Genomic DNA, 14,467 nt, shown 5'->3' with positions numbered 1-14,467 from the left:
TTAACAGTTTTTATTACAACACACATAACACACATGCATTAAATAAAATTTTGCATTTTTTATTTCAACAGTAACATTAATTTCCTTAATAAGAAATGCTCAATAATTAAGAAGAATACAATAGTCAATATAAAGACTTTTATGTATCATTGTCACCATCACATTGATATTATGTTGAGCTGTGCATTACACAAGAATGGACACACTGTCCACATCTGGTTGACAACACCAATTTGGTGAAGGGGTATTACTCGGTCCCAGATGTGAAAGTTTTTAATCTTGTTAATTGCTCGTTCAATGTGAATCCTCAGACTTGCAATTTCCTGGGTCTTAACAACGTCCTCTGCTGGCATTTGATTTGACCCCCCAAGAAAAGGTGGCAGGTTCAGGGAAACACCCAAAGGAAGCAAATCTGAAATGGTAAATCCTTTGTCTGCCATTACTGAATCCTTCTCTTGAAAGGGCAAATCCAATAGGCCACTTCTTCTGACAATTTCCCTGTCAGAGATACTTCCAGTATACAACTGGTTCACAAATGTAATAGCTCCTCCAGGAGAAATTCCCACCAAGCCCTTGAGTGTTGTGTGGTTCTTGTAACTACTGAATAGTTCTCCATTCAGTTGCAGGCTACTGGGCATTTGACATCTTACTTCTGTGCAATCAATTATTACCTGAGTTGATCCATATTTTTTCTTGAATGCTTCAGGCATTGTTTTGTCTATAACTTCCCTCGAAGGCCATATGTTGATGTGTCCAAACTTAAAATACATAAAATTAATCCATGTAATGACTATCCTGCTTACAGTTGGTGTTGACACATTAAACAGGTGAGCCAAATGATCTTCGTGAAACCCTTGTCTCAATCTGCACATTACAATAAAAAATTCGTCCACTGGTCTCAAAGACCTAGCTCTTCCTTTTTTTGGTAAAAGACTCTTCTGACAGATCCTGGTCATAATCGACAGAGACCTCAACATTGGCAGAGCACCAGTAAACAATATTTTCTCCTCGCTCGCTGGGATGAAGGTAATTATACACGGCCTCAAAAACATCCCAGTTATTAAATCCAGTGTAAAAAGGTGCTGTATTGTTCTTAGATTTTAAGTTTTCAAGTGTAAATTGTTTCTCCATGAGGTTTGTTATTTGACGCTGAGCACTTTGTAATTGCGACTTCAAGTCAGCGATTTCCTGTTCCAAATCTGTAATTCTTTTGTTTTGGTCAGCGATGGCTTCCGCCAAGTCATGATCACAAGATTCCATTTCTGACAACTCATTCGAGTTCATAGCCTCCATTTCAACATCGCTGCACGTCAAAGCAATACTTCCATTTGGTTTTCCATTTCAAACCGGGAGAGACTCTCAAGAGAAGCATTCGATCTGCTTGAGCTAGAAGCAGTGGAAGCTGATGCCACTGGTTCGCACGTGTACCTTTCTGTCGGTGGCTTTCTCTTGCGAGGCGACGTGCGAATCCAAGAAAATATCGATGGTACAGCGCCAGATTTGAGACAAATTTTCCCGGCGAGAGTCTTCTTCAAATCTTTTCTGAAATGTCTGGAACATACCTTTGTTGATTCGCTTATTTTAAAGTCTTTTCCTTCGTCTCGCCTGATAGCATGTATCTACTTCTTTTTTAACATGTTTTCGCTGGGAAATTGAAAGTACGACACTTTTGACCCGTCTTCCTCCCGATAACCTTTCTTGGTGCATTCTGGAACGCAGCAATGTGTAGGCATCTCTAAAGTACTGTATACTAAACGGTAATTGACCTTAATTGACGATATTGTCTTCGCACAAAGGCAACACTTAACCTAAAGCCCTCATACACGCTTTGTTTACGTCTTCGAGAGGCCTTTGTGGCCTCGTTTACATGCAAAATTGTTTCCAGGTCCTTGCACCATCCGCCATTATGAAAGTCGTGTATTTGCTATGTTAACATGAACCTTTCTACTAAGAACTGCTTCGAATAATTCCTTCCCATATTCTCTGCCATTCCTTTTTAAGCTTTTACCACACAATCTACAGTGTTTCTTGAGGAAATCCAAGTGCTTTTCGATTGCCTGTCAGGGAATAAAGTAAACACAGCTTGAAATTTGGTCTGCAGCATGGTCTGCATGATCGGTCAATAACAAACGCATGTGGTGAAACTACAGTATTTCATCTTTAAATACCTTGGACCAAGCGACGTTGTCATGGACCAATACAAAAATACCACCAAATAAAAGCAAATTTTATAGACATTAACGACATATGTTTGATTTTTCCGTCTATTTGGCATCTTGTTGTGTAAAAACCAGAGCAAAAGTACCAGAAATTAGTTAGGTTTTTACCTCGAAACTCAGACACTTTGTTAGCCGCCATTTTTTTTGCACTCAACTAAAACTTCATTGTTCAATTGTATTGTGTGTAAAGCCTCGTGGGAAAAGGCTGCTTTTAAGCCCCTAAAAGAGCTCAAAAGAGACTTTGTATAGTGTGCCTAGCTTTGGCGACCTTGAGTATTTTAAGGAGTGGGTCAAGAAAGATTTTCACCCCCCAGCAGCGTCGCGTGGCTTTTTGTTTACTCTCGTGTGTTTCTATAGTGACGTCAGATTATGCTTAGAAATTGCATGCTATTCGCGGACATCTTGTACGCCATCTTGAATTTGTTGAACCTATTTCGCGACCAGTCTTAGTTAGCTTCATTTGGTTTGCTGGTCTTCCATGGTCAACTGGATGGCTTCTAGATTAAGGTAACCAGTGATTTATGACATTGCTTTTGATTAACGTTTTCCTTCTATCGCATTGAAATGGTGTTGTCGAGATGCTCAGTGCTTAACAAGAAACTTAAGTTTATGTGTTGTCAAAGCTTACCCAACATAACCTAAATGAATTTTGTCTTTCGAAAATTTTCAAAATCTGGTAAGATACATAAAAAAGACAACGCTGTGAGCGTGTCCTAAGTGAACTGAACTCACTTGTTGTGTAAGCGTTTATTTAACCTTATTCCTAACTTATAATTAAGCTGAAATTCTATACGTTTGCCTTCTATCAAGGGTTTCACTTGTATTTGAAATCTAGAAAATATGAACTTTGTGAAAATTCTTAAAATAAGCCAGAGACAGCGGTGTGAGCGAGCCCTAATTGGACTGAGCTCGCTCAGTTTGTAAACATTTATTTTTTCAATCGATGTAACTTATATTTAGCTAAGCTTAATTTCTACACTTTGCACATCATATTGAGGGTTTCTCTTCTATATCTGCATTCTAGTTGACGCTGTTCCAAGGTGTAGCATGAAGTGAATTGAACAAGCTATCCATCAGTAACTTTTTGAAGTATGAAGAAACAATGGGGAATACATATTTAACTTCATTGTCACTCAAAACTGCATTTGTGAGAAAGCTTATTTGTGTGAATATAAAAGAGCTTACTTGAGCAAGGTTAAGGGTGTTGAAATTTACAAATTTGTCTCTTGATATTGTGCTTTTAACTCGGTAGCCAACTGCTGTGTTTGCGGTCGCTTCTCTGGGTTTCTCTTAATACACCACACTGCTAATTTACGAAGAGCCTCATATGGCTTATGTTTGCACAACAAAGACAGCAGAAGTCCACATACGTATATGTCACTTGCTTGAGATTGGGAATGAGTTCCTCTGACGACTTCAATGGCTTTATGCTTATGGTATTTCCTATACTTGTCTTGATCTCTCTGTGAGAGTTTCTAGAGTTTCCCTTTGGACAGTGTTGTTGATTTACCGAAATCTATTATTACAGGGTGTAGAGTGTTATTGTCATCACTAATTATCACATTGTCACCCTTCAAATCATTATGAAGGTATCCCTTGGAATGAATGTATATTAGGGCATCTGAACACTCATAAATGATTCGGCACCATTCACTCTGGAGATGGTTGTGTTTAAGTACTAGAGATGTAAACGTCACACAGTGACCCTTTAACCCGTGAAATTGAGTTATAAGGAGAAAAGGCCTGGAATCAATACAGTATCCAAACAATAGAAGTAAACCTATGTGACGAAAACAATAAATTCATGAATTAAGATCATATGTACTGGAGGATTAGGCACTTAAATTCTAACAAGAACCAGGACTGTCATTTGTAGCTAGTAAATGACACTTATACATCAGACCACCAATTCAAAATTTTAAGTCACTAAAAAGTCATGGGAAGCTACCTTGAGTTTTTGTCTTTCTTTATTTCAACAGTTCAGACAAAACTGAGTTAGCATTCCTGGGAGGGCAAGCATCAGATGGTAGTACCTTAATGTTTATAATTGCTCAGCCTACTGGTATATTATTATGATGACCATATGTATTTTGCTGTTACAATATTTCTCCCCTACCCACCTGCTCTAGCATGTACTCTGTATTTTTATCTCATAGGACTTTCTTTTAAGTTCTTTTACTTCTGTAAAGCGCTTTGAACAGATCTGGATAAGCGCTATTGAAATATATTATTATTATTATTATTTTAGTCTATGATAGTGGAATGTGTGAAGATTTGTAAATAGGTTTTCTGAGGAGATTTTAATAAAGTTCTTCTTCTTATTATTATTATTACTGTCACTCCAGTCATTTCTGTTATGTACAACCCATATTACCTGGATGTTCCATTTTGGCAAGAATGGAAGCTTCATGCTCAACAAGTTAGAGAGAAACACGATCTTTAAATTGCTTTACAGCAACAGTGATCCCTCTATAAATCTTCTGGAGCAAATGCCAAAAATACCTTCCCCAAAAACATCCACTGAGCTATTGGCATCTTCTAAATTATGCTGACTGATTTCCTAAGGGCTAAAAGCAAGCAAAATATTAAATCAGTGAGACTTTGTGATGCAGTGTCTGAAAGACTATCAAACTTGTCTTAAGAAAGGTTAGGAATCTTTTTAGGGCTATAAAATTATGCCAACATGGCTGACTGAGAGATTATTTGTTAGAATGCATGTAAGGACAACATTGTCAATTTTCGCTGATTAAATTTGTTCAAGGTTTGCCCAGTTATACAAATTTGTCTGATATTATGTACTTGTGTCATTTTTAAAGTAGTACTGTTAACTGTAATTTTTATGCTTTTCAAGCATCTTTATTATAGCCCATTATTGGAAAGATCTCACCCAAATTATTTTTCTTCAGTGGGTAGTATGAACTAATCCTCAAATCTTTGTACATCATTTAAGGTTAGTCAGTATTAGCAACAAGGTCAATCCTGTTAATTTACACTTGCAAAGTAATCTTGTGAAGCAAAAATGAAAATTGTTATATTATTTATTTTCACAGCTGTCTGTGGTATGTTTTTTTTTCCTGCAAGACAATGATCTTAGCCTATGTGGAGATCTTAGTAAGTGATATCACCCCTGTTATGTTTTTGGAGAGGAAGAACCCATGCGTGCAACTCAAGATGGCGGACACAAGAGAATACCATAATGAGCACGCGAACATGGCAATAACCGCTGTATACAATGTACTACATATCACCTCCTTCCTCAAATTCCGCACGGGCTGAACAACAAAAGTTAGTTCTGGACACGCAGATGTAAAGTTCCATCTCCTTCTGATGCTTGCAGAAATTTCGTGAATGTTTGAACAAAACGCTCTGCTTGGCCACTGGCAGCAGGATGGTATGGTGACACCAAGACGTGCTGTATGCCATTGAGCTCAAGAAATCCCCATATTCTTTTGATTGAAAGGGGGTCCATTGTCGCTGACAGCTTGCTCTGGGAATCCATATCTGGTGAACAAGTTGGAAAGGACACTGATAGTAGCTGCTGCATCAGTGCTTCTCATAGGTCCTGCCACCTCAGGCCATTTAGAGTACGCATTTACCAAGATAAGGTAGTTTTTCCCTTCAGAAGTGGCAACATCAACATGGACACTCTTCCAAGGGCCAGAGGGCCATGTCCATGGGCAGAGGGGTGCTGCAGGTAGTGCATTCCATGTCTTGGAACACTGCAGGCATACACGGGTAATCTGCTCAAGATCAGCGTCTAACTTGGACCACCACACATGGCACCGAGCCATGGACTTCATTCTGGCCACTCCAGGATGAGACCAGTGGAGCTCCTTCAGAATTGGTTCTCTCAGGTTTGGAGGGATGATAACTCTCAATCCCCAGATAAGGCAGCCCTGTTCAATTGAGAGTTCATGACGTTGTTTGAGGTAAGGTTTGAGATCTGGATCATGGCATTCCCGAATGTTCCAACCATTCTGTGTGAAAGCCAACACCTTTGCCAGAGTCTTGTCATGAACTGTATCTTGAGCAATCTGATGGGCCTTGATGGGGTGTTGTATGACTTGCTGAGCTGCAACATGGAAAATTGGGCTCTCAATGCTTGCATAATGTTTGAATTCAAGTGGAAGCCGGGATAAAGCATCAGCATTGGCAATATCACTTGAAGACTTGTACTTAATGTCATAATGGAAGAATGACAGCAGAATTGCCCAACGCTGGAGGTGAGATGCTGCAAGGACTGACATAGAACCTTGAGTTGAAAATATCTTGAGAAAGGGCTTGCGGTCAGTGTGGAGAGGGAATGTCCTTCCAAAAAGGTACATGTAGAATTTTGTTACACCAAATACTATGGCAAGTGGGTGTTTATGGTGTTTATGGTGACAAACTTCTGACTCTTCATCAAGGGTAAGCTGTTGATATGTATTCTTCAAATCCAGCTTTGTGTATTTTTGTCCACCCCTGAGTTTGTGAAAGATATCCTCTGGTAGTGGAATTCGGTAACTTAGAACATTCAAATGAGGGTTAACTGTGATGGCATAGTTTCCACAGGACCGAGTACTCCCATCAGACATGGGAACATTCACCATTGGGGTGGCCCAATCACTGAATTCAACTTTACGAATTACACCATCTTGCTCCAGGTGATTGTATTCTTCTTCAACTGCTAGCTGGAGTGCATTAGGCACGGTTCTGGCTCTGAAGAATTTTGGTGAAACTCCCTCTTTCAGTTTAAGTTTGGCAGACAGTCTTTAAATAGTTGCGAGTTCATCCTTGAATAAATCTGAGTGGTTTCGAATGACAGCATGCAGCTTTTGAGTGACTTCAGACGAAACTGAAGTCTCAGTAACATGTATACGGAAGATTTCGTTCCAGTCCAAACGAATTTCAGTGGGCCAATTTCTCCCCAGAAGTGAGGATCCAGCATCAGCAACAACAGTGAGAGGAAGGGCTGCAGACTGGGACTTGCATCTGACATTGACATCGAACTGACCAAGAACGTGAATGGGGTCACCAGTGTAAGCATGTAGCTTAGTGGTGTTAGGCTCAAGGGGTATGCCCTTGAAATACTTAGAGTGAGTCTCCTCAGAAATAATTTAAACACTAACCCCTGTGTCAAGTTCCATTAACACAGACTGACTGTTCAGTTCAATTGGAACCTCCATTCCATGTTGACCAGCTGAAATGGTATAAAGAGACCTGGAAAAGGGGTCAGCTGGCTGATCATATTCTGTGGTTTCATCCACTGCATTCACTCTGGTGGATTTGCTCATGCAGGCTTCAGCAATGTGACCCACTTGTTTACATTTATGAGAAGTAGAATTTCTGTACTTACAGTTGGATCGTGGATGTCCCAGCTTACCACAACTTAAACAGGTAGAATTTTGTTGATTGCCTGAAGAAGGTGGTACTTTAGGTGGTCGCTTGTTTTCTTTGTAAAAAGGCCTGTGGCGATCACCTTGGATACTGTAAACCTCGTGCACTTCATCAGAACTGGGAAGTTGGGGATTGAGTGGAGAAACGGTATTCTCTGCAGCTTCTTGACCATGAGCTATTTGTAGAGCTTGCTCAATTGACATGTTCTGTTAGCAACCTTTTTTGAATGGCTCTGTTTTGAAGACCACACACAAACCAATCTTGTAAGGCCTCGGGCAAATGGGTGTCAAAGTTGCATGTAGAAGCCAAGCGCTGAAGTTGAGCAGCAAATTCGGAAACACTGGTGTTTTCTGCTTGTATGAAGGTGTGAAAATGGTATCTTTTGGAGATAACCAATCTCTTCGGGGCAAACTGCTTCTTTAGAATGGCTTTTAATTCTGCGTAACTCTTGGTGGAAGGAGAAGGTGGTGAACATAGGTCTGCTAGAACGTTGTATGCTTTCCCGCCAATGACTGAAATCAAAATGGCTCTACGTCGATGTGAAGTAGAAGAATCTGCCTGGACTTCATTTGCCACAAAATATTGCTCTAGTTGATCCAAGTAGTGGTCGATATTTGTAGTTTTGAATTTTCTAATCCAATGTGCTTTGCATGCGTGGCTTCCTATCCCATCCTCGTCGCCAGAAATGTTATGTTTTTGGAGAGGAAGAACACACGCGTGCAACTCAGGATGGCAGACACAAGAGAATACCTCAAAGAGCATGCGCACATGGCAATAACTGCTATATACAATGTACTACATATCAACCCCAAGGTTTTCAGCTTCAGTTGATAACTTTTAGTGTGACATTGACTACTTCGGTTATCCAGCAACCTCAAACAATAAACTTAATTAAGCTTATTGTTTTAGAACAGGGCTCCTACTTGTTATCATTGTACCTTGGATGGTCTCTCTGAGACAAAGGTGGAAGTAGCGTTGTTTTCCATTTTCTCCAGAAAAACACTGCTTTTCTTTTTGTTTCGAGTTCCGTGTTCTTTATTTTGCACAATCTCCTCATTATGCATTTTTACAAAGTCTTTCATTGCTTTATGTTTGAAAAATGTGCACTTTTCCTTTCTACACATTTTCCGAATCTTGTTCTTGCGTGCCTGATTACGCCTGAGCTGCTTTCTATGCAGCTGTTCGATTGTATTCTTCCTGCATTTGCTCTTGGTTGTAACTTGGACCATATTTTGTCGATCATCAGCAAGTGATACACTAACACGATGGGCTACATTAGACTGAGACAGTCCCATAGCTCGACAAATCTTGGCCATAGTTATCCCTATTATTGTGCCAAAATTTTGCGCCAACCTCTGTTGTAACAAATAAGGTAACTATGTTCTAAGTCACAAGATTCCTATGGAGCCTATAGGCTTTTTTTTCTTTCGAAAATAGCATTTTCAAACTTGGTTGTGACTGAAACGGTCAAAAATTGGCTCTTTTTGTATTTTTTTTTACCTTTCAAGTGAACTTTTGGTTCACTTCACAAAAACCCTTGGGGCTATCTCATTGTGAAATTCAGTCAAGTTCTATTGTCCACTCTTTGAGCAGTGCTTTTGTGTATCTTATTGTCTTAAGAATTTTGGCTGCCTTTGGATGACTGCTTGACATCTGACACTGTTGGTGATTTAAAGTTGTTTTCTATAAAGTAAAGGTTCTCCCAATCCTTAAGTTCAATCTTTAGACCGTTGTGCTTGTTTAACACCTTTGCTTGAGTGCTAGCAAGTTCATTCAATGCCATGTACTTCACATAGAGAAAACTGTTTCCCTGGTTTGACTTCAGTCTTGATCTTAACATGTCAAATTGTACAACTTCTTTTGTGTGGCCCAAAACAATCTCAACTGCCTTGCCAAGTTTAGTCTGCAGTGAGTGGTTCCTGCTTTCTCATTGTCTTTCCTGTGTGCAAGACATGTCCCTGCAGTTATATCACTATCAAACGGAGGTTGCTCTTGATTCACATGTAGTACACAGAATGGATTACTTTCAGTTTCAGATTGTGTTGTTGTTTGAATTGTTTCTCCAACCCCTTTAGTGCTTACATGTAGGTGTTGTGTGTACCTTTCACCATCCTCGTGGGGAAACATCTCATTAGAAGTGAGATTTTCTTCATCTTGGACTAGTATATCATCATTTGCAGATGTCACCTTCACACTTATCAGAACTTCATTCTCATGATCATCTTCCTCATCTTGTCTGCTATCAATGTGTCCTTCCACATTTTCGTCATTCTCTTCTCTTTGTCTTTATTCAAAATTTTGTCTGCTTTCATTTTATGCATTTGCTTTGCCATTCTCACTGAGAAAATCTGTGGTTATTAGTCTGACTTAGTTTGGGTTCTCCTGGTCTTCAAGGTACAGCCAGTGTGTAGGAAGACAGATTCCCTTTTCAAGGCATTCCAACCAGCACTGATCCAAATAGCATTCCTCTCTTTTGAGTGAACTAGATCTGAAATGATGGAGAACAGGCCCACTAGGGCTTGTTTTCTGATGCTGCTTGGAGTCATGGAAGATTACATTTTGAACATCATGTTCCCACCAGATTCCCTGTCTGGAAGAAGGAAGTCGCTTATTTTCTCTAAGTGAGCCTGCCACTGCTTTTTGTACTTTTGGAGAACAAAGGGTTGGAAGAAGGTGTCAGGAAAATCAGGCAGGCTCCTGGCAAGCTTCTTCACAGAGATATCTTGATCTGCTCTTGAGATGCTCAATTGTTCTTGGAAAGCATGCTCTGCCTGCAGTCTGATGATAATAAGTCCAATTATGTGACTAGAATGTTGTGAAGACGTTTCCCTGGTGATGCCCTTTATGTTGTTAAAAAAATCTCTCTTCATCCTCAGAATTACTTGATTCTCCAATGGTTATTCGTAATTGAATAGGGGCATGCTGAACCAAACCATGCTAGTACTTCCCATATAATTTGCAATGAGTCATTATCTGGTCGGCTGAGTGCCAATAACCTCCAGACAGAGAATGGCATGGTAGAAACTCAAGTTGTGATACCCCAGGATCAACTTTGGACATCTGTCTTTCTCTGGTTTGTACAGGATCTCTGCCATCTGCACAAGGGTATCAATCAGCTGCGGCACTTTTAAGGGGGCTTTTCCACACAACTGTGAAGAAATCATGATGATGAGGCAACGAAGGTCAAAGGCTCTCTTCTTTTCTTTTTGACCAACAGTGAGATCTTTGCAGTCTTGTAAAACTGAGGCTACATCCCCAGTAACATGGTTGAGCAGTTCTTCTAAAAGTTGGTGATGTGGTTAGAGAGGTCATGCATTGGTGCACGAGGTAGAATTTCATAGTTACTGAGCCCAAGGTCTTCGAGTGGAGTCCTGGGTCCATGAAACAAAAGTGCTGGTACCCTGCACTGGCCTGCAAGTTCAGTCGTTAGAGCCTTCTGGTAGTCTTCTTTCCTGTTGCCATCAATTTCCAGCCCTCTTCCGATCACTTCTTTTTTCAAATCTTCTTTTTGCTAATTGGCCAAAGGCTTTGGATGTAACTCAAGTGACTGTTGAAATCCAACTCTTCCTTTCAGCACTGCCTGTTGACCTTCTCGGAGTGTTATGTGAGGACAACGATATGCATGATCAAGCTCAAATGTGTGGGCAGCATGAATCTTGCATCCCGGGCAGTAGAAGTATCCTCCTCGCTGGTTTCCACATTCAAATTCTAGTGAAGGGCAATCACCTTTACAGAACCTCATCACATCTTTTATAGGAATTCCATCTACATCTATTTCATACTCCAGGTTCCTAAGACATGTACACCTGGTCTCTGAATAGGCAAGTTGGTCCAGGTCACTATCACCAGACCTAGTAAAGAAGAATTATTTTGAAGTAATTGCTATACACTTGACTAACCGAAGCATTTGCAGTGAGATCTGTATTAAGCAGACAACATTTGATACAGGTGTCCTCTTAATACAAGTTCATTTTTCTGAAGATATGGGTGGGAAAGTCTGCGACTTATTGAGATTAGTTTTCTTTAATTTTAATATAGGTCTTACCTTGTAATTTAAAACAGCGCTATTCTCAAAGCATTTCAAGTCCACATTAAATCTACTACATCTTTGCAAAAAATGGTTGTCTGTGCACAGAAATGGGATAATTTTAATCTCTGTCATGTGTCTTTTGAATTGCTGATTGAATCAATTTGTTATTGAACATGGTCGGAAATGTTACCTGGCAACAATGTAAAGTTCAGGTTCTTCAACAATTTTCTGCACTTCTATTGGCTCTCCATACTTTTTCTCATATTCTTTGTCAGTCAGATGACTTGCAGGATCATAGAGAACACATGCTAGGAACATCAGGTACCCATGATTTGCCACACTAGAATGGTCATGCCAAGCTGCAAGATGTCTTGTTCTCTCCATTTCTTTCAGTTTCTCCTTCATTGCAGGCAGCCCTTCTGTGTCATCAAACTCATTCAGCTCTTGCAGGCGACTACTGACAGCAATTCTTGTCATATTGCTATAGTGCTCATCTGTGTGGGACCTGGAATATCTTTTGTTCTTTTGCAGTGTTCGTTCACAGATTTCTTTGAGTGGCATTTTCCTCCCCTCAACAAAAAACTCAATTTTTTTAATTTCATTTTTGTCATGGAGGATAAACTTTTCATATTTTTTTGGAACGATTAACTACTCAATGTTGATTTCTCCATTTCTGATTTTTTTCTTTGACTTTTTCTTTGACTTTTTCATTTGTTTCTGCAGTTGGTACACTGATTTCACCTGGAAAGAGAAAGTGCAACAATGTTCAGGTTAGCTACATAATGACATTATAATAAATGGCTTTGTTTTAAATTTGGTAGATTTTATTTGTAATTTGGCAGCTTTAATCAGTAGACAACATTGTATGAGGATCCCATTGTAGTACAGACTTCTCAGAGTGATGTTGTCAATGTTTCAACTTGAACTTTTGACATAATTTTGTTTGCGTAGATCCATGAGAATTCTGGTTTTTAAAACGGCATGGTATTATTCATGGCAACAAAACTCTTGAATTCTTAACCGTTCTTACCTCCAGGACTTCGCAATTTCTTTCTCTGTACACACCTCTCCCCAGCCTCAGGATAGTCTCTTACATGTAAATCGTACATTAACCCCTTGATTTAACAAACAATCTTTGGCAATCTGACCTCCATTCTTTGCAATTTTTCCAGTACTATTTTTTATTTGATACTGTCTGGCAAGGGCAGTCCAGTTTACTTTCATATCCCTGTACTTCTGCTTTTAGACCATTACAGTTCCAGGTAATGTTGACAAATCTTCCAGTTTTCTTCTTTTTCCTGCCAATTCTGCAGCCATCTCATTGTCTCTTGTTTCTTTTGCATCTTGCTTGCTCTCAAAGGAAGATGCCATTCATTCTCTTTGGCGTGCAGCATATGACTGCCGATTTCCTAGACACCTAATGTGAGAGACAGTTATTTTTACAAATGTTTTTTACTTGTGAATGGACTTTCTCAGCAATGAACATGAACAGTGTATGCAACTGTGACACTGGCTTTTGTTAAGGGATGTTTCACCAAGGTAAATTTTTTTATACTATTTATTGAAAAAAAGTTTTGCACATTTTCGTCTTGCTATAGAAAATCCATGGCATTTGTATTTCCCTTTGTTCCCTTCAGTTTATGGTATTTTAATCTTTTCTCTAGCTTTTTGAATGACTAATGAAAATAATTAGTTGTGATTGGTACATACACCTGTAGTAACTGACTTCTATCCATGTGGATTCTGGGGTATGTATAACACCCAAAGAAAATGATACATGTAAATTTGCATATATACATGTACCTAAATTATTTCATAAAATTTGGTTGTTATATATTGTAAGCTAAATAATGGGGTCTGTTCACGTTACAAATGAAGTTTCTTGCAATTTCTTCTCAATGGCTCTTTTTCTTTCTCTTACAGTATTTCTCCATCCTTGTTTCTTTTGAAGATTTGTCTTCTTTTCCACTTCAGCTTCGGGAATGATACAGAGAGCTTGAGCAAATGTTTCTCCAGCCCATTTGTGACCGTGAACGGGAAAACGTACCTTAACGCTTATCCGTTAGACAGGCTAAAGCGTTAAGCATCCGTTAGTCATCCGTTAGAAAGTTTTCTTAAAAATGTTAGAGGCGTTAGCCCAACCGTTAGACGTCAGCATCAGGCCGTTAGAACGGAGTGTGCAACCATTAGCAAGAGACATGTATCCGTTAGCCGTTAGCATCAGACCGTTACACGGGACAGCATAACCGTTAGCAAAAACTCTGTATCCGTTAGCACGGCTAGAGAAGCCGTTAGGATCCATTAGAATAAACTAGCATATGTTAAACGGGTAACGATTCCGTTAGAATGGCATGACACGCATTGAAGTAGCATGTGGTACGTAGCCTAACACAGTGTGAAACGAGAGCAGCTCTTGGCTTCCATTTAGTTCAAAACAATCATGAGAGATAGCTATCTTTCGACAAGAAGTTTGGCAATTATTATTTTTTGATGCGCTGATGATTGATAAATACAACTCAAATGAAGTTCGATAAAGCCTTCATACTATAATTATTATACACGATCCAAAACAAAACACGTTTGCCGCTTTCAAAAACAGAAATGACATGTAAAATCATAACAACGATCGTCATTATATGAACTGTTTTATTTATTCAGCAAAGTCCGGTTGTTTCGAGGGCTTGTAATTTGTTACTGTAAGTTGTGAACAAACAAAAGTTAAAAATACCTTACAAGTGCCATAAACGAATGAACCAAACACGGAGAAAACTCAACCAAAATGGCCATGTGATGAACAAAGATGTTCTGCGAAGTAAACAATGATCACGTGTCAAGAACTTGT

The 14,467-nt window shown here is 39.4% G+C and overlaps 1 pseudogene; it reads right to left on the bottom strand.

Annotated features, from left to right (window-relative positions):
* Positions 1-59: 59 nt before the first annotated feature.
* Positions 60-1,963, bottom strand: LOC145488013 (uncharacterized; annotated as a pseudogene).
* Positions 1,964-14,467: the final 12,504 nt, after the last annotated feature.

This window comes from Orbicella franksi, chromosome 5 (genome assembly GCF_964199315.1).
Source record: "Orbicella franksi chromosome 5, jaOrbFran1.1, whole genome shotgun sequence".
NCBI lineage: Eukaryota > Metazoa > Cnidaria > Anthozoa > Scleractinia > Merulinidae > Orbicella > Orbicella franksi.
The sequence above is the reverse complement of the archived record's forward strand: the minus strand, read 5'-3'. Positions and strand labels throughout refer to the sequence as shown.